Source organism: Lissotriton vulgaris, chromosome 5, assembly GCF_964263255.1.
Source record: "Lissotriton vulgaris chromosome 5, aLisVul1.2, whole genome shotgun sequence".
NCBI lineage: Eukaryota > Metazoa > Chordata > Amphibia > Caudata > Salamandridae > Lissotriton > Lissotriton vulgaris.
In genome coordinates this window covers 260,678,268-260,692,668 of record NC_141693.1, presented here as the reverse complement: position 1 = coordinate 260,692,668, position 14,401 = coordinate 260,678,268, and positions in this window count along the sequence as shown.

The window sequence follows — 14,401 nt, the reverse complement described above, 5'->3', positions numbered from 1 at the left end:
CGCTGTTGAGTGGCAATATATAATGGCACTGGGGATCCATCTTGCAATACTTTGCTTTGAAAGAGGAGGGCACTTGCATGGGTCACCAAAAGCAATGAATAATTGTGAAGACTTGCGAAACTCTTTGGTGCAATCCAAATAAAATTTCAAGCACTGTTGCAAATCCAGAGAATGGAGTGACCTCTCCGCTGGTGTAGAAGGGTGAGGAAAGAATGATTTGAGAATCACAGGTTCATTCAGGTGAAAGTCTGAAGGCACTTTAGGTATGAACTTCGGATTAGTTCTTAAAATCACAGTATTTTTCTTGAACTAGAGAAAAGGTTCTTGTATTGTGAGAGCCCGAAATTCCCTAATGCGTCTCGCCCATGTGAGAGCAAGAAGAAGAGCCAATTTCCAAGACAGAAATGTTATGTCCGCCCAATGAATTGGTTCAAAGGGATCTTTCATGAGCTGTTGGGGATTAAATGTAAATGCCAAGTGGGAGGCGGAAGCCTCACCGGTGGAAACACTCGGAATAAGCCCTTGAGAGACTGCTTAATTATTCTTGAAGACCAAAGAGAAGGTCCAGATGCAGACCGCCTGTAGTGAGAGATCGCTGCTAAGTGAACTTTTATGGATGAATAAGCCAATCCTGTTTTAGCCAAGGACAAAAGATAAGGTAGAAGCTGATGAACCTGAGAAGAGAAAGTGTCCAGACCTTCTTTCCTGCACCAAATGCAAAATCTCTTCCATTTTAAACGGTATGTTTTATTCATAGAAGTAGCTCTAGCTTGGGACAAAATCTCTCTTATTTCATTTGAGATGGGAAGGTTCATGAATTCTCGCTGTTCAAGAGCCATGCCGTCAGGTGCAAGGATTCTGGATCCGGATGCCCAATCCTCCTGCGGGGCATCATGAGAAGATCCGGAGTCGTCCACAATGGAAGAGGAGGGACGAGAGACAGTAGATGAAGTTCCATGAACCAGAACTATCTCGGCCAAGCAGGGGCTATTAAAATCATCTTGCACGGTTCCGCTTTGATCTTCCTGAGAAGCTTTGGGATCAACGGAATGAGGGGAAAGGCGTATACAAATGCTTTCGACCAAGCTATAGAAAGTGCATTCCACAATGACCCTCGATGGTGAAGCTTGCTTGCGTAAAACCGGCATTTCTTTTTGATCGGAGTGGCAAATAGATCTATTGAAGGCTTGCCCCATCGTTGAAAAATCTCCTCCAAAACCACCTGGTTCATTTCCCATTCGTGGTTGACGGAAGACATCCTACTGAGTCTGTCTGCCTTTTCGTTCTGAACACCTGGCAGATGTTCTGCCTGTAGCCATATCTTGTGAAGAATAGCCCATTCCCAAATCTTCTGGGCCTCTCGAGACAACGGCAGAGATTTGGTATCCCCTTCCTTGTTTATGTAATGCATGGCCGTGGTGTTGTCCGTCCGGACGAGAACCGCCGACCCCTGCAATCGTGGAAGAAACGCCTGCAGTGCTAGCCTGATAGCCCTTAGTTCTAGGAGGTTGATGTGAAGAAGACGGTGCTTGGGCAACCAATGCCCGCTGACCTGAAGATCCTGAAGCACCGCTCCCCAGCCGTCCAGTGAGGCAGCTGTTGTTACTACTTGCGGAGTTGGATTGCTTACGAAAGATAGACCTTGGGAAAGGTTTCCTTGCTTCGTCCACCAGAAGGCTGCTCTTTTCATTGCAACAGTAATCATCACTTTGTCATCGTATGAGCCGTGAACTTGCTTCCATCGTCTGTCGACCTGTTCCTGGAGAGTCCGCATCCATAATCTGCAGTGAGGTATGAGGGGGATGCATGAGGAGATAACCCCCAGAATGGATTTGTAACAGCGAACTGAAAGAGACTTTCTTTTCCTTAATTGCAGCGCCATGGATTGTACTTTTGCTTGTCTTTCTAGGGATGGAAAAGCTTTGTTGAGATCTGTGTCCAAGATGGCACCGAGGAAACGCGCTGTCCTGGACGGAATTAGATATAATTTTTCCCTGTTGAGAGTAAGAACCAAATTCTGAAATAGGTTTGTACAAGCGTTGACAGCTTCCATCGCAGCTTCCCTGGACCAGGCCTTCAGCAACCAGTCGTCCAGGTAAGGGAAGACTTGAAAGTGATTTCTCCGTAAGAAATCCGCCACCCGTGCCAGCACCTTGGTAAAGATCCTTGGGGCAGAGTGAAGACCGAAGGGCAGAACCCTGAATTGAAAGTGGCTCTTTGCTACTGTAAACCGTAGAAACCTCCTGTGAGCTGGGTGAATGGGTATGTGAAAATACGCATCTTCGAGATCAAGCGTGGGCATGAAATCCCCTGGATTGATGAGACGCAATATGTCCTGAAGCGAGACCATCCAAAAGGATTGGGAAATGAGATAGGTATTGAGCTCCCTGAGATCTAAAATAGGGCGCCATTTCTCTAGCGTCTTCTTCACCAGGAAGAACCTGGAATAGAATCCTTCCCCTCTTTGAGAGAAGGGGACCAGCTCTAAGCTCCCTTTAAGAGCATCTGATGAACTTCGAGCTGCAAAAGACGCAGATGTTTTGATGGAATGGCAGCAGGGGGCTTGGATGGTGGGATTTGTGTGAATTCCAAAGTATGGCCCTTTCGAATGATGTTGAGCACCCAACGGTCCGATGTTATCTGCGACCAGTTGTGGAGGTATTGAGATACCCTGCCTCCTACAGATGTTGTTGTGGAGGTGGGTACAGTAGGCAGAGCCAGAACGCCGCTCTTGCCTCTTGGATGCATCACGTCCTTGGAGGTTCTGCTTTCCTCTCGCATTCGATCTAGAGAAAGACGAGGCTTGACCTTGTTTTTGGTGATAGGGCTGACGGTATGATTGCGATGTCGATCCATAAGAAGGGTACCTTTGCTGTTGGTAAGAGCCTCTATATGTGTTGGTACTTCTTCCTCTGGCACCTCTGAAAGGAGATTTCTGGTATTGAAGCGTACCAAGAGACCTAGCCGTCTCTGTATCCTTCTTTATTTCTTGGAGAATATCGTCTATGTGTTTACCGAACAATGCCTCTCCATCGAAAGGGAGGTCCAAGATCATCTTCTTGTCCTCCGGCCTGAACCATGTCGCTCTGAGCCATCCTTGGCGGTGAAGAACCGCTGCACTCGCTAGTGAACGAAAAGCTGTAGTGGCTATGTCCATGGCAGAATCCATCACTTCAGCCGATGTTGCTTCCCTTTCTAACAGTATTTTCTTGGCTTCACCCTTTGCCTCCTGGGGAAGCTGATCCAAGTAAGGTGAAAGGTCACACCATAACTGGCGATCATATCTGCCCAGTATCGCCAAAGCATTTGCCGCCCGGACCAGGAGACTAGCCATTGAAGAGAATCTTTTTCCAGCGTTATCAAGTCGTCTGCCCTCCTAATTAGGATGAGTAGTAAGGGGTGCCGAAGGATTGCAGGACTTCCTCTGTGCTGCCTGCGCTATCACAGAGTCCGGTTTTGGGTGCCCAGTCAAGGACACCGGACCATCCTGCGGTGCCTTATACTTCTTTTCCAGACGTGGCAAGACCGGAACAACAGTCGCTGGGTTCTTCCTAGCCTTGAGACCCTCACTCCACACATACTCCACGATGGGTATAGATTGGGTCACCTTCTTATATGGCTCTTTAAAGTCATGGAGAAAACACTCCGTCTAAACGAAAGGCTTAGGCAGCTGGAATCTGCTAGATGCTCTCTCCATTAACTTATGGAACCCCCAAGGTGAGGCTGGGTATGGGATTACATACTCATCCCATTCTAAACCCCGATTAGGTCTGCCATCAATATCCTGATCCTCATCCGAGGAATCATCCTGTACATCCGATTGTGTTAAAGGCATATTTGGAGCAGGTGTTTGTGGCTGAGAGAACACCTGGGTTGGCAACTCCGGAGACACGGCCACTGGAGTGGTAGGGGCAGGCAAAGCTTGAACTGTTGGGATAGAGGCAGGCTGAGATGTCACCTGAGAGAACCTGGTTCTATAGTCCTGCAGCATGCTATGGAGATCCGCCAAGAGAGAGGAAGGAACAGACACCATCTCTTGGCCTGTAGACTCCTGACGTTGAGAAGAGTACTGGTAAGAACATTCATGAAGAAACTCACCTTCAGAATCTGTTTCTTGACATTTTACTAGTAGTTGAGATGGGCTGTTCGCATACACAAAAGAGTCCTGATCCTTTTCATCAGAATCCTCTTCTTCCTCTTCCAGCAATAAAGCGGGCGGCAAGGGGGCAACCCTCCTTGGAGACGTCATGTCCGGAGTTATCCTTTTCAAGGAAATAGTGATTTTCACCGTCGACGACTGCATCGTCGACGGTACCGTGGTCGATGGAGAAGATACAGGTAAGTTCGTCGTCGATGTTGTCAACGGAAGAGTCACCGTCGGCGAGCGGATTGCCGACAACAAGATGGGCGTCGTCGACACTGCCGTGACGATACGATCCTGCACTCGTCGTCGTCATGGTTGTCGTTGTCGAAGCACTCGTCGACGACACCGTCGTCATCATCACCGTCGACAAAGTCTTCGTCGTCGCTACTGTCGTCGATATCCACGTCGACATTCTTGCCGACGCCGCTGTCACCATCGACGACGATCCAGTCGACGTCGCTTGTACCGTCGACGAGCCCCTCAACGGGATCACTTTAGACACCTTGGATTTCGACGCCTTCGTCGACGGAGCCTTTTGTGGGATCGTCGACGACTTGGAGCTTTTCTCTGACTTCTCAGATGACTGAGAAGATGGCTTCTTGAAAGCTGTAGCAGCCTTCAACACTCCTGTAAGCGTAGATGGTCCTTCCCTCTCCTTTACACCGTGGTGAAGAGATTTTACAGGTCTTTAGCACTCAGACTCACGGGGGTCTTTTTTGAGGCCTTAGCTGGACGCTCCACAGAAGGTGAGGGGGAAACCCTACCCCTCTTGACTGACCTTCTGGATAATGTAGCTGGAGAAGAATCCTCACTATCGCTTGACACCGTCTCTTTCCAGGACTTCAATTTCTGGATCCAAGTGAGGAGGCGACCCTCAGGGTCCCGGAGAGTGTTTGTGGAAAAGGTGCGCCAGATCTTGCAGTCCGCAGCCTTATGATCCGGATACAGGCAATATATACAGTCCTTATGCCTGTCCTCCACTTACAGCCTTTTCTTGCCACAGGTGGAACATGACTTGAAAAAAGCCTTCTTCTCCTTGTCAGACATTTCAGAAGAAATACCTAACAATCATGAAGAAAAAACTGAAGAAAAACCTCAAAAGAGTAGAAAATGAGCAGAGCTCAAAGAAGACTCCCTAAGCACAACGTGCAGTAGAAAATCTGAGGCTCTGAGGTTCCTTCAGGAGGGTTCTATGGGGTGAGGCTCTTCTAATTGGCTGATGATTAGTTTGGTCTCTTTTACAAAAAGAGGCAGATATGCTACAAAAGGGAATGAGGCCTAGGCCTTTTTCTTTCTCTTTTGTACCTACTGCTATTTTATTTTTGTTACCGAGGCTCCCAGTCCGACGACGGGGAATGATACAAAAGCATGGGAATCTATGAAAGTTCCAATACTGGGGCAACCTTAGTTCTGAATGCATGTATGAATATGTATACAACGCCTGAAAATACCACTTGGTTGAAAAATGGGATTTTGGATTTTGTTGAGTTTAATTTCACTCAGTATTTTCGACATTTTCAAAACCGTAATGTTACTGAAGATAGAGCTATTCCAGTGCCTATACTACATAGTACCTCTGTGTTCTGTGTTCAGGAAGTAGGGTACATATCAGTAGGAGAAAGCTGATGTAATTATACTTATCGGTTACGCACCTTTAGCAGCCCCCCATTGTTAACCCCTCCTAATGTATATTTTGTTTGTGGAGAAAATGCCTATACTTGCTTCCACGAGGTTGGGCTGGACGTTGCTACCTGTCCTTCCTGTACCCACCAGACTATATTGCCCTTTCTAATTATCACAAGGATCACCGCTTAGATAAACGAAGTATGCCTGTTGAGAGAAAGAAAAGAATGATAGATACTACCGATATAGATCAGACAGATACACCTGGACAGCATTTTACCGACATTGTAAAAGGAGTGTTTCCCATCTGGGGGCCTATAATGACCAGCAAAGAAGTACGCCGTTTGTCCAGAGTAGTTGAAGGGGTAATTAACACCACTGCAGAAATCCTGACTAATCTAACTGTAGAACTACAAGTGACCAGGCTCGTTTCGCTTCAAAATCGAATGGTTTTAGATGTTATCTTGGCAGATCGAGGAGGAGCATGCCGTATGATCGGCAGTTCTTGTTGTGTTTATATTCCTGACTCCGCCCCCTCCGTTCATTTGGCTATCCAGAAGCTACATCATTTGGCTTCCAAAATACATGTAGAGACTGGTACATGGTCCCTCTCCGGTTTGTTCTGGGGTCTGTTGCCTACACCTATTTAAACAGGACGCTCCAGCTGCAAGCGTAGTCAATTACATCAGCCTCAGCATAACGCAAGTAGCGTTGTTTATACATAGCTGCCGCCATCTTACGCCTGTTGTTGTTGTTAGTGCCCCAGAGACCGGCCCCCACAGCCCGCCCCGCGTCCCTGCGGACCCTCCCTCCCACGAACTACACTGCATGCTTTGAACCCGTTCGCGCTGTGACCGCCCTGACCAGTTCAGAAGCGGCCGCTCCCTTTTGCCCTGCTGCCTGCTCCTTGTGTGGTATCGGTATCTGGATGTGCTTTGTTTAATATTTAGACTGCATTAACTTGATCTGCATTAACTTGATCGGCTTGCATAGCGCTGCAGCGCGAGTGCTGCCACATGCATTTGAGATTTTTAAATTACAGGGGAGTGCTGACTCGGCGCTCATTGACCTCTTAAATAGACTTCGGAACGCTTGGGGGCATTGTACTATCGGCGCTCTCTCTTTGTACACCTATTTAAACAGGATGCTCCAGCTGCAAGCGTAGTCAATTACATCAGCCTCAGCATAATGCAAGTATCGTTGTTTATGCATAGCTGTCGCCATCTTACGCCTGTTGTTGTTGTTGTTAATGCCCCAGAGACCGGCCCCCACAGCCCGCCCCGCCCCCCTGCTGACCCTCCCTCGCCCCTCCCCCTCCACCATCCATATATGACAGAAGCATTTTCGCGCAGCGGTCAAGCGCAGCGGTCGCGCCCAGTTCGCGCTGAAGGTGCGCCAAAGGTAAGCCCGTCTACGCCCGTCCGCGCCAAGGCCGCGCCCAGTGCCAGACCCCCTGGTCCCCGTACCACCCACCCCTCCCGCATTACATATGACGCCACCACCCTCTTAGCCCTAAACCCCGGCCGTCTCCCCAACTGCGTCCAAGCCACTCCTGGACACACCCATGGACCCTTCTCTTACAACTCCTGCAGGATCGACGGCACCAAAAACACCTCCTCATCCACGAACACCAAACAGAGACCTGACACCAACCACCTAAAATGCATCCTGCTCAACACCCGCTCTGTCCACAAACACGCCATCGACCTCTGGAATCTACTAGACACCATCTCTCCGGACGTCGCCTTCTTAACAGAATCATGGATGAACGCCTCCTCAGCCCCAGACATCACCATTGCCATCCCGGAAGGCTACAAGATCATCCGAAAGGACCGCTTCAAGCAAACAGGAGGAGGCATCGCCATTGTTCATAAGAATTCCATCCGCATCTCAACCAGCTCAGACGTCAACCTTGCCAGCGCTGAACACCTTCACTTCCAGATCCACACCGACCCCAAGACCACACTCAGAGGCACCCTCCTCTACCGGCCTCCAGGACCCCGTGCACAATTCAGTGATGACATCACTGACTTTATCACCCCACATGCCCTCCCCTCCGAGGACTACATTCTATTGGGAGACCTCAATTTTCACCTGGAAAAGAGCAATGACAGCAACGCCACCTCCCTTCTGGACAATCTCGCCAACCTCGGACTCAAACAACTCGTCAATACCCCCACCCACAATGCAGGTCACACACTCGACCCTATCTTCACCTCCAGCAAACATGTCTCCTTCAGTCACACCACAGTTCTCCATTGGACGGACCACAGCTGCGTTCACTTCATCTACAATAAGACCACAACCCACAACCATCCTCAACCTACTCTGCGAAGAAACTGGAACAAAATCACCACCGACCAGATCTCCTCATCGCTTCTTCAAAACTCCCCTGCCCACTCATCGAACGCCAACCAAGCAGCCATTAACCTCACTCATTGGCTAACCAACAGCGCCGACATCCTAGCACCGTTAAAAAAACGCCACATCAAACTAGGCAGAAAAAACACCTCCTGGTTCGACGATGATCTTAAGAAATCTAAGAAACTCTGCCGCTCCCTCGAGAAGGCATGGAAAAAAGACCCGAACACCAGCACCAAGGACGCCTTCAAAAACGCTTCCCGCATTCACCACCAACTTATCCGGTCTGCCAAGAAAGCCGCATTCAAAGACCGACTAGATAACAACGCTCACAAAGGCAAGGAATTATTCAACATCGTCAAAGAATTTACCAACCCCTCAGCCAACTCCAATGACATCACCCCCTCTCAAGCCCTCTGCGACTCCCTAGCTTCGTTCTTCCACGACAAAATCGCAGACATCCACAACAGCTTCGACAACCAACCCGGAGACCAACCCACCCAACCGTCTGCCGTACCTTCACCCCCCTTGAACATCCTCAACGACTGGAACCCAATCTCCACTGAGGACACCATCCGCCTGATGAACTCCATCCACTCAGGATCCCCCACAGACCCTTGCCCTCACCACATCTTCAACAAAGCAGACTCCATCATAGCACCACACCTCAGAGACGTCATCAACTGCTCCCTCAACTCCGCCACCTTCCCGGAAAGCTGGAAACACGCAGAACTCAGCGCCCTTCTGAAAAAACCCACAGCTGACCCCACCGAACTCAAAAACTACCGCCCCATCTCGCTCCTTCCATTCCCGGCCAAAGTCATCGAGAAAGCTATCAACAACCAGCTCGCCGCCTTCCTCGAAACCAACAAATCCCTCGACTCTTCACAGTCCGGCTTCCGAGCCAAACACAGCACTGAGACCGCACTCATCGCAGCAACAGACGACATTCGAACTCTACTGGACAATGGTGAAACAGTCGCCCTCATCCTCCTTGACCTCTCCGCAGCCTTCGACACAGTCTGTCATAGCACCCTGATACAACGCCTCAGAAACATCGGAATCCAAGGAAAAGCACTGGAATGGATCACCTCGTTCCTTACAGGAAGAACTCAGAGAGTCCGCCTTCCACCATTCAAATCAGAGGCCACTGAAGTCATTTGCGGCGTGCCACAAGGTTCTTCACTAAGCCCCACCCTCTTCAACGTATACATGAGCCCCCTCGCGACCATCGCACGCCAACACAATCTCAACATCATCTCCTACGCTGATGACACTCAACTGATCCTCTCACTCACCAACGACCCGAACACCGCCAAAACCAACCTACATGAAGGAATGAAAGAAGTAGCCGAGTGGATGAAGCAAAGCCGTCTGAAACTGAACTCAGATAAAACAGAAGTCCTTATCCTAGGTACCTCCCCCTCCGCCTGGGACGACTCTTGGTGGCCAGTGGCCCTTGGAAAAGCGCCCATCCCGACGGACAACGCACGGAACCTGGGCGTCATTCTGGACTCCTCACTCTCAATGAACAGACAAGTCAACGCCGTTTCATCATCTTGCTTCAACATTCTTCGCATGCTCAAAAAAACATTTCGGTGGATCCCAACCGAAACTAGAAAAACGGTCACCCACGCACTGGTCACAAGCCGCCTGGACTACGGAAACACCCTATACGCCGGTACCACCGCAAAACTCCAGAAAAAACTCCAACGCATCCAGAACGCTTCAGCCAGACTCATACTAGACATCCCGCGTAAAGACCACATTTCCGGTCACTTGAAAAACCTCCACTGGCTCCCCGTCAATAAGAGGATTACATTCCGCCTCCTAACCCACGCACACAAAGCACTTTACGAACTTGGACCCGAATGCCTCAACACACGACTTTCCTTCTACACCCCCTCCCGCCAGCTACGATCCTCCAACCAAGCCTTTGCTACTGTACCTCGCATCAACAAAACCACCATGGGAGGAAGATCCTTCTCCTACCTGGCAGCTAAAACCTGGAACTCACTTCCCACTCACCTTCGCCTCACTCAGAACCACCTAGCATTATTATTATTATTATTATTATTATTATATTATTATTATTGGGACATTTGTAGAGCGCTGCGATTACGCACACCGGCGTGTCCACGCGCTGAAAGTGGGAGAGGCAGAAAGCAGGGGACACAAGAAAACTGCGCGGGCCGTTATTTAGTATAAAGAAATGTTTTTAGTTTCGCTCGGAAGCTAGCCTCCTCTGGTTCCAGGCGCAGGTCCGCTGGCAGTTTATTCCAGTTAGTAGCCGCTAGGCATCTGAAGGACCTGCCTCCCATGCGGGCCTTCTTAATTCTTGGAATCTTCAGTAGGCCGCCCCCTGTGGATCTAAGCGCACGTGTTGGTTTGTACACTTCGATCAGTTTAGTCAGAGGGTCGGGTGCCCTGCCATTCAAGATGCGATGACAGGTGCAGAGGGCTTTATACTCCACTCTTCTCCTCACAGGGAGCCAGTGTAGCTGCTGGAGGGCCGCCTTAGCAGGCGCCCTTTTAGGCAGTCTGAGAATCAGACGCGCTGCCGCATTCTGCAGCACTTGCAGGCGCGCCATGCTTTTTTCTGGAGCCCCCAGGTACAGCAGGTTCCCATAGTCCGACCTAGCTGTCACCAGGGCATGGACCAGGGTTTGACGGGCTTCAATCGGGAGTAAGTCCAGGACTTTTCTCAGCTTCTTCAGAATCCCGAAGCAGACTCCCACCACCCGATTAATCTGGGGGCCAAATGTGAGACCCGCGTCAAACCACACCCCCAGATTGCGTGCCTCTTGGCAGGGGGTTGGGGTAGGTCCAAGGCAGGAAGGCCACCACGCCGACGACCAGGCAGACTGGGCTCTCCCCACCACCAGCACCTCTGTCTTGCTGCCGTTCAGCTTCAAACAATTGATGGCCATCCATTCGGCTAGATCTTTCATGCACGAACGGAAGCCATCGGCAGCAAGACAGGGCGTATGCGATAGGGAGATCACCAGCTGCGTGTCGTCGGCGTAAGAGACCAGTTGGAGGCCATGGCTCTCCACAATCGAGGCAACAGGCGCGACATACATATTAAAGAGGGTTGGGCTCAATGACGAGCCCTGCGGCACGCCTTGGCCCAAAGGCACCCCCTTCGAATAGCAGTCTCCCTGCCTGACTCGGAAACTTCTCCCATTGAGAAAGTCTTGGATCCATCTCAGCGCATTCAGAAAGCAACTTAAAACCTGGATATTCGACTAATAATTCCCCTCCCTTCTTCAAGCGCCTTGAGACCCTCTGGGTATGTAGCGCGCTATATACATTATTTGCCTGACTTGACTTGACTTATGTGGACCTGCATGTTGCTCTTATTGTGCAACTAAACTCAACTTCTCCTTGGCCGGTCCATCCCCAGCAGCAGTAAAGGCTCAGTTGGTTCAGCAGGAGCTCAAAGATTTAATGCAGATTGATGAAGGAATATTTGAAGATTGAGCTATTTTAGTTAGCTACATCATGCTAAAAGGGTCTTTCAGAGGGATAAAAATTAGATCTCCCATACATAAGGAGAATCGGACCTATATTATGTTAGCATGATGCATCTATATGTACTCTCTTTTGCTAAAACTATATGTATATATTTTATATGCACTTGCAGGGGGGAAACGTGTATTCACTCTTTGCGTATCTATTGCTAAACAGAGTAGGCCAAGAACCATACAGATGCCATTTTCCACCTCTGTGCTCAAACACGGGCTGTGATCACGTGTTAGTCTCCGGCACTTGACAAGCCCCAGTTCATCTAAATTACTGGGAGCAGCTGAATGTAGGCTGTTTACTCGACTGTCCTGAGACTCAAGGTCGCATCTGGCTTTGGGTGCGATAAGCGCATTCCTGGATGGGCCGTGCCTACACTCCCGGGCACCAAGACGAAAGGGGGTCATACCTCCTGACCTTCCCAGTAATAAATAGTTAAGCTTTGAACTAATCATGTGTGCCATATATGGTCCTTTCCTGGAGCTCGAGGGCCAACTGGTGTTTTTCCTTTTACAGTGATTATATGTGTTGAACTGAAAAGTATATAACCTCATGTTTGAATGCGAGCCAACAGTCTTCTCCGCGCACCTGATGGGTGAGGGTTGGAGAGGCTCCTCTATAGAGTATTTTTGCTTAATAATAAATGATTGAACTTTCTTCACTGCCAACTGCCTGATTATTGGGTAATGGGATTGGGGCTATTTGTAGCTATAGCCCTTTATGGTATTTTAATGGTACTTCAACTTTGATGGGCCCCATTACAAATTGTGTGGAGCTCTATTCCCTTGTGGAATTTCGCTATGGACAGTTATGAGATGGCAAGTGTTCCCGCACCTAGATTTCCTGTTTGTGGAAACACTGACCCCCGATTTTAACAGCCAAAAATTTTAGATGGTAAAATTGAGTTATGGAATGGGCTGCAATGCCCCTCCCCAGGCCTCTTCTGCCTTCATGTCTTCTCACTTCAATCCATAACATTCTATACAGAGACAACATTCTCCTGAGGTAAAATCACATGGCCATCAGGGCACATCATTAAAGTATTAGGGAACCTAAGGAAAGCAATACAAATACCACATACAGGTAGCTCTTATGTTTTGTTAGGGGACAATTCTCTTATTTTGGTGTCTTACAAACATTACGAATTCTGATTTCTTTTTTTTTAACACGGTCATATGTTATTCCCCATTCCGTGGAGTTTGACAGGTGATTCCAAGAATGGTACACAGAGATGCCAGCCAGTATTGGAAATTGAGGCCATTTCAGAATCTCTGCATACAATAACGCAATACTCTAATACTCCTAATCGAGCCCTTGTGTTTGTGCTTATTGAGAAAGTGTGGATATGCATACCTTAGTTCCTGGAATGATCCAACACCAGGTGAAGGCACCCTATAGTGGATATGATAAGTGTGGTTCTGTATATGTGAACAATACACACCCTTGGTATTGTTAAACCACTCCTGCAAGTACTCCAGGTCGGATCCTGTGGACTCAAGGAACTGCAGCGTGCCCTGGCCGCTCATACCAATCACAGAAACCAGAAAGCTCCAGGGGAAACTCAAAAATCCATACTGTCTTTTTTTATGGCTGAAATTGGGAATGCTTTAATTGCAGTTGAATTTAAAGTCTCTGACACAGAAAAGTACAACATTTTCTTTTTATTCTGGCAGGTGTGTAATGGATAGAAGGGTTAAAACATAGGGTTGGCCTCCTTCTGAGATGCCTTGGGATATATAAGGAAAATGGGGAAGGCTTGGGTCCTGTCCCTGACCGGCCTGGACCACTCTTACAGAATAAACTTGGTTAATAATCTCTTATAAAATACAAAGTGACTCAACACAAATGGTTGTTCAGCCTAGCAATTGATTGTACTAGGTGTGCATCTTTTTCAAAAACGTTAACTGCCCGGCTCCTTTTTTGTTTATTTTGGGATATATAAGGGCATCCATGATGGGCTCTCTACCTTCCAATGCCAAATGTAAAAAAATAAGATACTTAGGGCCCGATCTAGACTTTGGCGGACCGTACTCCCCCTCCTCCCCTCCCCTGTCAAGGGGCTGGATGAAAGTACTTTTTCCAAACTGATGGACTACCAGCAGCCACATTTAGAGACCACCACTGGCACAGCGTTGATCTCCAGCCCTACAGGAGCTACTGTTATGGAGTGAGCACAGGAGGAAGTTAAAAACAGGAAGACAGAGACAAAGGTGGATGAAAATCTATAGAGGTAAGATAAGAAGACTGGAAGTGTAAGGCGATGTTATAAAGAGGCATGAGGTGGAAACAAAACTAGTCAGACTTGGCATCCAGTATCCCCAGCATTTAGCAGGGCCACCATTCGGCTACTAAGTAGTACAAATCTGTGCCCTACACTTATTTGTTTTTACATATTAAGCATTGAGGATCATTCGGTAGGGCTAAAGTGCAACTGGGAAATGATGCAAGCAGATCTCCGGACATTAACACTACTGAAATGTCTGTTAGCAAGGATAACAAAAAGACATATTTTTTAGCAGGAAGAAATCTTGAACACACGAATCTCACCTCCAACTGCACGAAAAAGGCTGAATATTGAACACGGAAGAGATAGTTTCCATCCGGATCCATATAAAGGGAATATCCGCTCCCAGACAAGGCAAGGTTTAGACGCTCAAGGGACACCAGGCTTACTGTCAGCAAGGGAGAAAGAAGTAGGTGAGTATTTCACTACCATCAGAAATTGCACGACAAATCACAAGAAGAATC